This window comes from Mustela erminea, chromosome 1 (assembly GCF_009829155.1).
Source record: "Mustela erminea isolate mMusErm1 chromosome 1, mMusErm1.Pri, whole genome shotgun sequence".
Lineage (NCBI taxonomy): Eukaryota > Metazoa > Chordata > Mammalia > Carnivora > Mustelidae > Mustela > Mustela erminea.
The window spans coordinates 173,796,028-173,811,652 of NC_045614.1; positions in this window are offsets into that span (position 1 = coordinate 173,796,028).

The following is a 15,625-nucleotide window of genomic DNA, read 5'->3' on the forward strand; positions in this document are numbered from 1 at the left end:
TTGAGTATACCTTTGCAGTGTTTCTTGTTTTCCCAATCTTCTGTCCGTTGCCACCACTCTACTTTGGTCCCACATTCCCTCTTACTTGGACTTCTTCAATGTCCTACCTGTTTCTGGTCACTTTGACTCCATTCTCTCCCTTCAGAAGAACTTCCCTAATTCCCATTATCACTGCCGTCCTCAAGTATTCTAAGAATCCCCCCTTCTACAGAAAAGATGCTAAACTCAACCCAACATTCAAAGCAATCTACCAATTTACTCTGCCCTTGCTTTTCTGCCCTTCCTTCTACATTCAGACCTCATGACCACCACTCCTCATGTTGCTGAACATTTCCTAACCCTCTCCCATCCGGCCTGTGGTCAGGTTGCTGCCACCTCTGCTTAGAATCTCTTATGCTTCTGTCCATCCTTCCATGCCCAGTTTAGGTTTCCAAGAAACCTTCCATGGAGTCAATCTCTTCTACCCCTCTGCACATTCATCTTTTGCATTGCTCTCATCACAGTCTGTATGTACTCAGTCATTTAATGTATACTACGGTTACTCCAGAATATCCAAGGAGGGTCTTTATTTATAATGCCAGCTCTCTTGTGAATGACTTGTTAACCCTTGTGTCTTTCAACACTGTTCTGCAGTATATTGTGTGATCAAGCTTAGTATTGTTTGGCTTTCTATATAACTGTCTTATTTCTAGTCTGTGAAGACAGAAGTTCCCCTTAAGAGAAGTATACATCTCTTAAAACCTGTTTAGAAATGTTTTTCAGGGTTGTATTGTATTATCCCTGACATAACTACTGTGTATTTGAAATTCCACATTTTAAAAAGTTGATCCTCCTTCCTAAAGAAACATACTTGTAAAATTCCAATTTCATAATAAACCTAAATTAACACCTTTAAGTTAGTGAAGCTTAGACATTTACAAATAGTTGACTAAATCTAGTATTGTTACCCGAAACCAAGTCATAGGCGATACAAGAAAAAAACCTCACAGACCTCTTTCTAAGGGTCGGTTAATACCAGATACACACTAGCAGACCAGCAGAGCAAGGTAATTAAACTACATTTCACCTTCCAATCAATGTACTTGGTTTTGAGTCTAGAAGTTAAAGTCATGAATCAGTCATCAGCATTTTAAAGAATGCTTCACCTATTATTATGGACATTGGGGAAGGTATGTGCTATGGTGAGTGCTGCGAAGTGTAAACCTGACGATTCACAGACCTGTACCTTTGGGGCTAATAATACATTATATGTTAATAAAAATAAAAAAAAAAAGAATGCTTCACCTATTAATTCCATTCATACTTCAAAGCATGCTTGAATATAGAAATTGACACAGTTTAATCCATCATGGTTTCAAGGAGTTGACACAAATACAGTCATCTGGGAAAGCAGACTGGCTTTGTCTTCCTTTAGAGTTGCAACATCAACCCTGTCATGGACACATTTGCTTATGAAATGGATAGGGAAGTATCAAACTAAAGTTTATAAATAAAGTTGCACCAGTTGGATGCCTGTTTAACAGCAAGGGAATAATGCATCTATAAATTAAAAATGCAGGTTGGTCAAGCTGCTTTCCTTTTCTGATTTAATAAGGCAGCCTGAGACTTTCAGAATGTTCCATGTCTGCTGTTTTACATCCTTCAAATAAGTTTAATTTGCAAAATTTCAAGCTAACTTATCAGTTGCTTATAGCTAAAGTTGTAGTTTCTTTAAGAACTTCAGTAGAGGGATGCTTGGGTGGCTCAGTTGGTTAAGTGTCCGCCTTTGGCTCAGATTATGATCCCAGGGTCCTGGGAAGGAGTCCTTCCTCGGGCTCCCTGCTCGACAGGGAGCCTGCTTCTCCTTCTGCCTGCTGCTCCTCCTGCTTGTGCTCTCTCTCTCTCTGACAAATACATGAAATATTTAAAAATTAAAAATTTCAGTACATATTCTCTCTCTCTGACAAGAAAAAATCTTAAAAAATTTAAGTCTGTTCAAAAGAACATTTTAAATTATATCAGTACAGATTAACTTCTGCAGGAAGTAGTTTTTTTTCTTTGTTATGAACTTGATCTTATATGCTATTTAACATGAATGTGATACTTAAAAGTAATGTGAATGTTTCTAGGAAACAAAGAACAAGAACCTCTTGTCATCTTGACCTCCCTCTCCTCCTCCACTGCTTTGGTAATGTGAGGCGAATACAATATCTTGTGACAGCAAGATAGTCTTTTCAGCTAACGCCCTTGTATGTGGAGCAGAGACAAGCCGGCCCTGCTGTGTCATAATCTTTGACTCAGAGAAGCTGTGAACATAATAAAATGGTTGCTGTTTCAGGTCATTAAATTTGGGGTGACTTGTTCAATTGCAGTGGATAAGTGGACAAGGTTCGATGTCCTGAACAAAAGAGAGGAGAACAGTTTGGATGAGCTTGATGTGCCTGCAAGCTGGTATTTAGAGATGTGAGTCTAAGGCTCAGGAGAGAAGTTCAATCTAGAAACAAATATTTACCAATTATTGGTGTAAAGGCAATAACTGAACAAGTGGAAGAAGGTGAGTCATGCAAGGATGTTCATGCAGTGTAGTGAGAAAGGAAAGTCAGATACTGACTGGGGGCAGAAAAATTAGCTTGGGAAAAGGGGTCAGAGAAGGAGGATGAGAAGCATCTCCCTGAGCCAATGGAATAGAGAAGCAGGACATCAAAAGGGACAAGTTCGGGGAGGTGCCTGGGAGCCTGAGTCCATTATGCAACCAACTCTTGATTTCAGGTCAGCTTGTGATCTCAGGGTCCTTGGACTGAACCCCTCATCCAACTCCATGTTCAGCAAAGAGGCTGTTTGGGATTCCCTCCCTTTCCCACTTCTTTTGCCCCTCTCCCCGCTCACATTCTCCGTCTCTAAAATAAATAAATAAATCTTAAAAAAAAAAAGAGAGAGAGAGAGACAAATTGGATATGATTGTGATAAGTTTTAAAACATTACAATAGCTGGGGCGCCTGGGTGGCTCAGTGGGTTAAGCCTCTGCCTTTGGCTCAGGTCATGATCTCGGGGTCCTGGGATCGAGCCCTATTTCGGGCTCTCTGCTCGGTAGGGAGCCAGCTTCCCCCTCTCTCTCTGCCTACTTTTGCCTACTTGTGATTTCTCTCTCTCTCAAAGAAGTAAAAATTTAAAAAAATTAAAATTAAAAATTTTCTAAATGTAAAAAGATTTTCTAAATGTAAATTTTATTAAAAAATAAAAATTAAAAAAAACCCCAAACCCAAAACATTACAATAGCTGAGCTTCTACATGAGAGAATATTAAAATAACACATGCTCCGTATGACTATGTTTGATAAATCAAGTATTAAGTTTAAATTTTTAGAAATGATCTTAGTCCATAAATTACCAAGATATCCTGAGGTATTAAAAGTTAGGTAATAAAATCATCTCCCTCTACATATCTGATAGTGTTTCTAGTTTCTCAAATTGTGTTTAAATATGAAACTCTTTAAGGTACCAGTAGGTGGAGCACATTTGCTGAAGAAAATCTAATCCTGGGTTTGGGGGGCTTTTTGAAAGGCAGGAGGGGAGGGAAGAGAAAACGAGAAGTGAACAAGGAGGGTGAGACAAGGGAGGGGAGGAGGAGGGACAGGAGAGAGGGAAAACACGACAGAAAAGGAGAGGGAGGAAGGAGAGACGAGAACTGCTTGGGATCTCTCCTTCATTCAACCGTGGTACTTGTTGGAGAGGTTAACTAGACACGTTATTCCATGTTCAATCAAGCAGGGTTATTCTGACGATCTTGACAAATGGCTCCCTTATGTTTCATTTCCCTCTTCATTACAGAGATTCTGGAGTGGGCAATGTCTATATTCCCGATAACGTTGAATTCCTAGGAAGCTTCTGAATTGTGATTTGCCTGACGTCACGTTGAAATGCGTGCATTTTTCTTAGAGTTCATAGTGCTAATTTGACTCCTAAAAGGATACATTACCCTGAAAGGGCTGAAGGCTGTTCATCTAAATCAGGAGAGCGTCTCTACTCCGGGGTATGTGCATGGGAATTCAGTGAAGAAAGATAACATTTTTATCCTTTCAAAAGTTCTACTTTTATGTGTAATTAATCATTTGTCCCTAATAAATGAGTACATTGATGCATATATTTAATTTACAAATAAGCAAGGATATTTCAAGGGTACAAAGTAGCACATGACCAAAAAATTTCAAAATTTGCTTGTCCATATAAATGGTGTATAATTTTACTTTTAAGGACTAAAAATGAATGTGGAGAAATCAGAAAGCAGACTATATGGATAAATCAAAGGAAGAAAATGTACAAACGATATGGCTTAACTTCCGGCTGGAGTTACAGGGGAGAAAATGTAAATATGCTAATTTCTCACTGATTTTAGAGGAAACTAATGGATACTGTCTAAAGAAATGAAGAACTAAGATGCTAAATAAAGATGTAATAATAAAGGTATTCACTAGAATAGAAATATAAATACCAGAATTACCCACAAAACCCTCAAACATAATATGGAGTGAAAAAAAAAAACACCACAACAATCCTGTAGATTAAGACATACAGTATGATTTCATTTGTATAAAATTCAGAAGCTACAAAGCTAGACTGTAGACTTTTTTTATTATTGAAGTGTAGTTGACATACAATGTTAGTTTCAGGTGTACAGTACACTGATCCAATAGTTCTGTACCTTATTCAGTGCTCACCACAAAGCGTAGTCCCTGTCTTTCATCATGTAACATTATTGCGATACTATTGAGTATACTCCCCAGGCTGTGATTTTCACCTAGGTTGGCTGTTTTTAGGTGATAAAACTAATGAAAACCCAATGACTACACAAATTTTGAGTGGGGAGTGGGGAGAAAGATAGAGTCAGGACTTAACAGGGCTTCCAAGTTCTCAAATGGCCATTTCAATACTTTGACATAACAGTAGGATATTTCTTAGCATACTACTCAGATTTTCTAAATGTAAAGAAATATTAAAAATTTAGTTGTAAATCTTTTAAGCTAGGAGCTGAGAAACTTTTTACTCTGATATCAATATGCAATTTGGTGGGTTTTCTTGTTGACATCTTGATATGTGTTTTTTTAAAGAACTGAATATTTTTTCCCTAATATTTAAATTAATTTCTATACTTGGTGGACATTTTGGAAAATAAACAAAAGTATCAAGAAGCAACTAACCATCACATTTTATACACTACTCAGAAATAGTCAAAACTACTCAACATTTTGGTGTATTTCTCTCTAGCTATTTCATGCATGTTTGTACTGGGTATATAATTTTGTATCCTGGATGTTTCCCCTTTAATTTTATGTTGTAAGCATTTCTCCCTATTATTGAAAACTTTCAAAGGCAGGGGACAGGCTGGGACTGAAAATGGGTTTTTGGAAAGTGTGCTACTGACTGGGGACTCAAAACCATTGCTCACCCTCTTTCTTGAAGAGAGTTTGCCTTCCAGCTGGGCAGGATATTCAAGGGCTGTTTTCTAGAAAACTATTTTCTGGAACAGATATAAAGGAAAAAAAAAATACCAGTGGGAGCTTTGGCATTTTACCACAAAATTATTAGCTCTTTCCTTTGCACGCCCCCATTTCTGCATATCCATCTCTTCACCCCCAGAGGACCCAACCCAGTTTTTAGTGCCTCTTTAGAGGAATGGATCACCAGACTTTTGGGAAAATCTCCAAATATGAAAAAGAGAGAGATAGAAATAAGCAGAGACAACAAACCAACAGACCTGTAGTATTAATGTCCTCAGACAGGTAAGAGATTAAATTTATTATTTAGAAATATGGAGGTAAAAGAAGATGGACATAAAAGATTTAAAAGTCATTGCTTTTGGAGAGCAGGACTGGGGTAGATAGAGATGGGATAGAAAATGGTTGCTTTTCATTATAAGCCTTATTTATATTTGATTTTCTTAACTGCAGGCATTTATTTATTAGAGTAATACAAGTATTTAAAAAAATGTGGGTTTTTTAGGGTCTCAAGACATCATTTTCTTTTTTCTTTTTTTTTTTTTAATTTTTGAAAAGATTTGATTTGTTTATTTGACAGAGAGAGAAATAGTGAGAGAGGGAACACAAGCAGGGGGAGTGGGAGAGGGAGAAGCAGGCTTCCGACTGAGTGGGAAGCCCAACACAAGGCTTGATCCCAGGACTCTGGGGTCATGACCAGAGCTGAAGGCAGACACAATGACTGAGCCACCAAGGCACCCCAAAACATTATTTTCTTCATGCATATTTTTCCATCATGTAGGTGTTTCTTATCAGAAAGAACTTTCCATTCTGTTACATTAATTTTTTATCATGAGTTGTCATTACTTTATCAATGTTTTTAAAGAGCTCTTCCTGTTTTTACCCTCCCTGTTAAGATAAATTAAATTCATGTGATGTTCAGAATAGTCTTTAAGAGATCAGATGTGGTAGAAAAAAAGTTATTTCACAGATTTTAATAACTCTTCAGGATTTGTATAACTTTCTGTGTAGCACTCAAGTATCTTTTCTATACATGCTAGTAAGTAAATCCACTGTTTGTAAAATTCAAACTGTATAGTCACAGCTTTCACACCCAGCAAGGTATATGGGGAAGGTTATTTCAGAGGGTGGGTGCTGGACAATGCCCCAGATATGTGACCTCTTGAGGGTTTTAGCTTGGGCGTTTAGCAGTTACACTGAAATTAATGACCAAAAACCAAGATGACCACAGTTTCTGGGTTATGTTTTCTAAAGGCAATAGCTTTCTGGTTCAACCACAGAGACATCTCATGAGTTGTAGAGGAACTTGAGCATATTCGTGTTTGTAAAGAAAGAAACCTAAAAAAATTCCAGTTTTTATAGCTTTCCTTTTTGTTTTCTTCAAATTATATTTTAGTGACACTTGAAGGGCCTCTTACCAATGGCTGCAAAACCTCAAACATGGTTTCCTTGACAATCCCTAGAATGGGGAAATGAAAGGAAAGTTACCCAATTAAAGAACAAAAACCCACAACCCTTCACGCTCCCCTTTGATTCCCACCAAATTAGAGGAAGCTCTGTGGAGGGGATAAGCCAACCCAAGTATTAGAGAAAATATCTGGTCTCCTCCCTGGATGGTCACACAATCTGTGGGAAGCCACCACAATATTGTTACTTCATGGTCAGACTGGTATGAGATACAGCACAGGTGAGCAAAGAGATGAGATTGAAGAATATTTTCTGTTGAGGAAAAATGAGTTAGAAGCTGAAGAACACATCTTCCTGAAGTCTTTAGGCTTTTCTTCAGTGTTGATACATGGTTAGGTTTACACCCTGGCCAGGTTCTTATGTGGGCAGTTGGGGTAGAGTCCTCTATTCTTATTATACTTCTGCGGTGGGACATTCTTTCACTGTTATTTGTTCCTCATAATTTTTCAGTGCCTTGCTATCATATTACATAAAGTCATAAATGCCTCAGATTCCACTTATTGGCATAGGATGAAATTGTACATCAGTTATTATCAATTCAGAAAAATATGTTAGAGTATACACATTTGAAATGCATATGTACAAAGACAACATAGCAAATGTTTTCATTGTTTGACACTGTTTTCTCTACTCATATGTCTTTTCCTTGAACCCTTCAATTTTCTCTCATTATAAAATATTTTTAATTACATAAATCTCATAAAAATTTAGATGGATATCCTAAAACAAACTCATTTTCCCTTTTTTGTAACTCATCTTTTTTTTTTTATGTAGAGTTTTTAGTTCATTATCATATCGCTGTGACTTGATGTTTTATCCTCTGGATTAATTTCAATACTTTCTTTTCTGTTATTACAATATTTTTCCTTTGCACACACACTTGGGCTTTCATTGAACATCTTTTTAAATTCTGGGGATTTATCACCTGTATCTCTTCATCATTTCTTCTTTGATTTGGATAATTCATGTGTCCCTTCCTTATATGTGGAAATCAAAAATCTAGCCTTACATAATTACTTCAAATAATGACAATCTGTTTATTTATGATACTTCTAATGTATCATAAAAAAGAATTAAGATGATTTATAATCACACATAAAATAGGATGGGATGAATTCAATTAGAAGTAAGAAAAGTTAGCAAAGGGAAACTAATGCTAAAAAATTAAGAAGCCAAGACTGTATTCTGCACCCGTATGTTGCCAGAGCCACAGTTTGTCTTCTTAGTGTTATATCTCTGGTTTTTGTTCACCAGCTTCAATTTTCTTTCTTGTAGTCTGAGGATTACAACTTACTTGTATTAGTCAGGGGTTTCTAGAGAAATCAAACCAGTAGGATGTATATGGGATGGATAGATAGATAGATAGATAGATATAGATATATAGATATAGATATAGATATATTTCCATCCATCAAGGTATATATGTGTACACAGAGATCTATTTTAAGGAATAGCCTCATGTGGTTATGGAGGCTGGCAAGTCCAAAATCTTAATCTCACAGACTGGAGATTAGGAAAGAGCCAATGCTTCAGTTCAAGTCCAAACGAAGGCCAACGACTGCAGATTTTCCTCTTGCTCGGGGGTGGTGGGTATTTTGTTCTCTTTGGGCCTTCAGAAGATTGGAGAAGGCCCACCCACATTATGGAAGGCAATCTGCTTTACTCAAAATTCACTGATTTCAATGTTAATCTTATTGAAAAATACCCTCACAGAAACATCCAGAATAATTTTTGACCACCTATCTGGGCACAGTAGCACAGCCAAGTTGACATATAAAAACAAAGTGTCACACTGCTAAAGCCCTCTCTTTACCTTTATCCTTTACCCTAGCCTTTACCCTCCACTTACCTTTCTTTTCCTCTGTATGTGCTCCCTTTCCATTTTTCCTAATCTTTGAAACTTCTCTTCATCCTTTTTTTCTTACATCCTACACTAAAACTAAAGAGACTCCAAAGGGGCCATCAGGCCACAAGTTCATATTTCCAGGATTGGGTGCAACTTCTCACGTTTTTTGGTGGCCAAGGACCGCTTATCAGTAGGCTCTTGGGGCATCTTGGGCTCCTGATAACCCATCCTCCAATGGCCCTGCCCCCCTCTCTCTTGAAAAAACTCTTTATGTTGCTCCAGGCCTGTCTTGAACCACCACTTCTGTTAAAGCATTTCACAGTAGGAAGTAGCTTTGCTAACCCAGGCCATATTTTCTAGGTGCTCATGAAGCCAGTACACAGGGTTGTGGCTTTAACAATTGACTTTAGTCCCAATGAGGATGAAGCAATGGGACAGTTCTGGGAAAAGCTTCCTGGGACCCAGCCCTCCGAAGTGTCTCTGCTGCTGGAGGGGCATCTTGTGCTATCATTCTCTCTCTTGTTTCTCTGAATAGAGGCCCCAGGCCACAGTCAGGAAGTCGTGGGAATTAGTTGCTCTCCCTGGCAGGGTTGTGAAGCTTGTGAGGAAAAATAACCCTCTAGTTTTCTTTCAGAGGGAAAACAAAAACAAAAATGAAATGAAAGTAAGACCAATAGAGGACAACACACAAAAAAAATATAGGCAGAGACTCAAATATAAGTCTGTATTGTCTGTCCTTCCCCCAAATTTTCCTTTTTCAACCAGACACCAGGGGTCCCTTAAATGCATACTGATCATTTCTGAAACCTTTTACAATATTCCCATTCTATCCAGCAGCAGACGGACCAGTCACCCCTCTGTGATCTAGGGAAAGTCACACAGACTCTACTCTTAAGTTACCTCATTTGGAAACTAGAATGAGTAATGTGAACTTCTCCAAATTACTGTGAGATAATGTGTGAGAAAGAGCTCTGTAACCTCATAAGTGTTGTCTGAACATTAGGTATTTAGTAAATCAGTTAAAATCACCCCGAAGACATTAAAACAAGCGATCAGAAAAATGGACCAATGAACATTGGTCACTTTATTTACTCTCACTAGATTTATTTATTTTTTTATTGTGCTATGTTAGTCACCATAAAATACATCATTAGTTTTTGATGCAATGTTCCAAGTTTCACTGTTTATGTACAACACCCAGTGCTCCATGCAATATGTGCCCTCCTTAATACCCACCGCCAGGCTCACTTTAGAAGTAAGGAGTAGATGAAACTTGTCGGGAAGAAAAGTTGAGTTATTTACATTATGCTTACTCCCCTCCAGGTAGGAATTATAAATGTACCTGAATGTTTTCCTGTGTGGGGAAAGCTGGACTTTGTTGCCTTACACATAAACACCTGTGCTACCTGCTGGGAGCTTTCCACCTGGCCGGGCAGCAGTGGCCTTCAAAAGTGACCTTACCAATTCCAGGGCTTCAGTCTGTGGGGTCTTAAATAAAAAACCCTTTTGGTGTGAAAAAAATTTTTTAATTTAATTTAAAAATCAAAATTAAACTGCTTTTCACTTGTTCTGATCAATGTAAGAAATAATCATTACTTTTTTTTTAAAGATTTTATTTATTTATTGGACAGAGAGAGAGATCACAAGTAGGCAGAGAGGCACGCAGAGAGAGAGGAGGAAGCAGGCACCCCGCTGAGCAGAGAGCCTGATGTGGGGCTCAATCCCAGCACCCTGGGATCATGACTTGAGCCGAAGACAGAGGCTTAACCCACTGAGCCACTCAGGCGCCCCTAATCATTACTTTTAAAGCTAAAAAATTTGAGGGATGCCTGAGTGCCTCAGTCCATTAAGCGTCGAGCTTCGGCTCAGGTCATGATCCCACAGTCCTGGAACCGGGTCTGGGGGAGAACCTGCTTCTTCCTCTCTCTGCCTGCTGCTTTCCCTGATTGTGTGTCTCCCCTTCTCACTGACAAACAAATAAATAAAATAAAATAAAATAAGAAATTTGAGACATCCAATGGAGAAATTTAGCTGGAAAAGTGGAAAACAATTCAGTGATCGGTACTTAACATCTATCAAAATATTAAATACATTTTAATATATATATTTATTGGGGGAAGGAAGTAACATGTTACCTCTGTGTATCTAATTCTTTTATTTGGCACTGTTTCCCATGTATTATTTAACATTTTAATTCTCTTCTTTATTTTTCTGTTTTGTTCCTTTATGGCCAAGTGCACATCACAGACTGGGGACAGCATTTGAAAGTATGTCACATCAAAGATGGCCAGAAGAATTTGTTCCCTGGCCCTGCAAAAACCTCATACCCCTGACAGTCGGCCCTAGTGCCCCCACCATATCCATCTCACCCCACGTTGAACCCAGGAATATTTGGTACCTGTAACTCTTTTCTGATTCTCACGCACTGCTTAGCAGTATCATTTACCTCTTCGCAAATTTAGATTTACACTTAAATGCTCTATTTCTCCTCACACTAGCTATTATTAATAGCTCCCCTAAACTGGGGATTTACTACGTGGCCGGCACTGTTCTAAAATTACATGAGTTAATGTATTCAATATTAGAAATATTCCTGTGAGACAGGTACCATTATCCCCATTGCAAGTATGAGTAAAGTTGAGGTGTGGGGCTGGGGTAAGTGTTCTCAGCCACAGGTTGTCTGAGTTAGGAAAGCTCCTTTGGAGTCAAAACTTCCCCTGACAGCTGGGTACCTTTCAGTAAGTCACCATGATTTGCATTCAATAAGGGACCTGTAAATGCAGGTGGTAGTTCTGTGAAAACAAAGCCTATTTTTTCTTTATGGAAAAAATAAAGAAAAAAAAAAAAGACCAGGGAACTTACTCTCTGCTAATGCCATTTTTATGGTTTTCTCCGTATGTTTTTTTATTCTTCATTAAATTAAACATTTTAGATTAAGCTGACTTGTACTCAATTCAGAAACAAAGAATGTTAATGATACGGAGGCTTTTCTGGCACTGATTTTTTTCAAAGTATCAACCTGTGCTTTGGAGACATAACTAGAAACATGGACAGAAACTCCCTATTATGCAACAAACCACTTCCTGTGTCTGTTTATTCATTTATCTGCAGTATTTTAGCTAAACTCTTCTTCTCCGGTAGGGTCCTATAATTGCGACTATCTCACTACAATATCACAGTGTGGAAGAGCATGGATTTTGTAGCAAGATATTGAGGTTTGGATTTGAGACAATTCGGTGTAAATAATACTTGTCTCATTAGGGTGGTTGAAAGGATTACTTATGTTAATATATGTAACACACTTAAAACAGCGCAAAACACATAATTAAGTACTTTATATCTGTTCACTATTACTAAAACCCCACAATCTTAGGAGACACGCTTAATCACGCCTTCTGCAGTCAGCAGCTTCAACTCAGTTCAACCTGAAGGATAACAAAATAGAAGCCTCCATTCTCACAGCAACATCAGACACTAGATGTGAAAGGAACCCCAGGATACGCTGTTCACACTTCTCTACTATGCACCTAACAGGTGGCAGTTGCAATTTCCCTTGAACATTTCCAGTGATGGGAAGTTTACTATCTCAGCAATTTCCTTCCATGATTGACAGTTTAATTATGAATACGTTTAGGCTTTATACTGAACAGAAATTTATCCTTCTGTAAATTCTACTTACTGGTTCAAATGTTGGATCAGTGGTTTTCTGATTTCTTAGGCAGAAGTGCTTTGGGAGTTTTTAAAATGTTTGATTCAACTTTTTTTTTTTAATTATTTGTTTTGAATTATTTGTTAAAACTGAAATTCCAAAAAAAAGTTATCTAATATCCCTGGGAAGATTGCTTAGCTTCTCCTATTCTCATTTTAATCTGTAAAATGGGCATAATTAGTAAATGGATCATCAGCATTCAATAAATCTCAGCTGCATCTTTACATAGTTATTATCATTGTGTTTGTGGCATTTTGATACGAACAATTAGGAGGAGACCTTAAAAACCTATAACTCTAGCTTGCTCATGCTTGCTGTGGACAGTCCTCAACTGCCCTCTTCCTCAACCCAGCGGAGGTCTTTTTGAATTTGTCACAGAAGTTTGTAATACAAACTTGACCTTGTAATACACTGAGCTGGGCCCACATCCCCAGCCTGATAATTCATCGTAAGTGATCACTCTTGCAGTCCCCGAGGATCTTCCAGGAACGATGTTCACATTCCCCGTTCTCCTGGTAGCAGATGCCTTGGAAATCCAGGGTAGCTGAGTTTAACTCACACTGCAGTGTCGAGAGGCTTTCCGTCCTGGTTGAGTGACCCTGTGTAACTGCTGCCCACTGGGAATCCTGCCATTCCTGCACGTTTTCAGCTGCCAGACCCTCCGTAGGACTCTGTGGCCTCAGAATAGGGGGAAATCCACCACCGCGGCTTTTTGCTTTGGGATAACTCCCGTCTCATGTGAATCCAGTTTTGCAGAGTCTAGAGACCTGGAGATTAGGGAGACTTCATAGCACTCAATCTTCCAATTCAGAAAATCCTCTTAAGTTTCTCCTTGCAGCTCTGAGCAGGAGCTAGAGTAAGGAGGAAGTCTGAGCTTGGCTAAAATAATATCCCCCTTTCTTTATCTGTCCTATAAATATCTATGAAGCATATTTTTAAACGAGCTTTAAAAATTATAAATGTAATATATGTGCATAGTAACATTTTTCTCAAACCTTACCCGCATAGGTATACAGCAAAAAAACAAAAAGTTACATATCCCTAACCACTATCACCTTCAATTCTACCCATTAATAAAACTCCTTATAAGTTGTTGCAGAAATTGTATACTCTTATGTATATCATTATGCAATTACACCTATATGACTATTTTTATGAGAATACTCAGGGATTCTTACTATAAACATATAAACGTATGCTCCAAATTTGGGTCATTTTTTCTGTGGCAGCACATACAGGATGCTTCTGCTTCCTTCTTTCCAAAGGCTCTATAACATTTCATTTAAGCAATTTTTTTAACCAGCACCTTATTTGTTAATGGATACTGAGATTCTTTTTTTTGTCATTGTTACTTTAGACTGCAGTAACCAGCCTCAAAGGATGCCCTCCGGTGAGTCTCATGTGCGGGCCTTGCCCTTGGGAATCCCCATCCCTCACTGAATGGGGCTGACCTGTGTAAGAAGAAGGAAATATGGATACAGTGATGTGGAACTTCTAGGACTAGGTCATAAAAAAGCATTGGGACATCTGCCTTGCTCTCTCTTGGGTCGCTCCGTCTGGTAGAAGCCAGTTACCATGTCATGGGGACCCTCCATTCTTCCGCTGACTGAGAAGTCTGTGGGGTGAGGAACTGCGCATCCTTCGACTTGTCAGCCATATGAGTGAGTCACACTGGAACCTGATCTTCCAGCCTCAGTCAGGCCTTCAGATGCCTCCACCCACACCTCGCCTACAGTCTTGCCTGAGAACCTCTCCCGAGACACATAAACTGTATAAGATAATGAGGTTTATTATGACTTGAAGCTTTTAAATCGTGGGGTAATTTCTTATGCAGTAATAGATAACTACAACACAAACAGTTCCATAACAATCATCTTGGTCTGCTCATTTTTGTGAAAACATGAAAGCTTATACAACAAATTCCTAGTTGTCAAATTACTGAGGTGAAAAGAATGTGAATTGCAAATTTCACTTAATAATGTTGTTTAATTTGCCATCCATCTTTTTCAAAGAAATGGAACAAATAATTCTAAAATTTATATGGAACCAGAAAAGACCTCGAATAGCCAAAGGGATATTAAAAAAGAAAGCCAACGTTGGTGGCATCACAATTCCGGACTTCAAGCTCTATTACAAAGCTGTCATCATCAAGACAGCATGGTACTGGCACAAAAACAGACACATAGATCAATGGAACAGAATAGAGAGCCCAGAAATAGACCCTCAACTCTATGGTCAACTAATCTTCGACAAAGCAGGAAAGAATGTCCAATGGCAAAAAGACAGCCTCTTCAATAAATGGTGCTGGGAAAATTGGACAGCCACAGGCAGAAAAATGAAATTGGACCATTTCCTTACACCACACACCAAAATAAACTCAAAATGGATGAAGGACCTCAATGTGCGAAAGGAATCCATCAAAATCCTTGAGCAGAACACAGGCAGCAACCTCTTCGACCTCAGCCGCAGCAACATCTTCCTAGGAACAACGCCAAAGGGAAGGGAAGCAAGGGCAAAAATGAACTATTGGGATTTCATCAAGATCAAAAGCTTTTGCACAGCAAAGGAAACAGTTAACAAAATCAAAAGACAACTGACAGAATGGGAGAAGATATTTGCAAACGACATATCAGATAAAGGACTAGTGTCCAGAATCTATATAGAACTTAGCAAACTCAACACCCAAAGAACAAATAATCCAATCAAGAAATGGGCAGAGGACATGAACAGACATTTCTGCAAAGAAGACATCCAGATGGCCAACAGACACATGAGAAAGTGCTCCACATCACTCGGCATCAGGGAAATACAAATCAAAACCACAATGAGATATCACCTCACACCAGTCAGAATGGCTAAAATTAACAAGTCAGGAAATGACAGATGCTGGCGAGGATGCGGAGAAAGGGGAACCCTCCTACACTGTTGGTGGGAATGTGAGCTGGTGCAGCCACTCTGGAAAACAGCATGGAGGTTCCTCAAAATGTTGAAAATAGAACTGCCCTATGACCCAGCAATTGCACTATTGGGTATTTACCCTAAAGATACAAACGTAGTGATCCAAAGGGGCACGTGCACCCGAATGTTTATAGCAGCAATGTCCACAATAGCCAAACTATGGAAAGAACCTAGA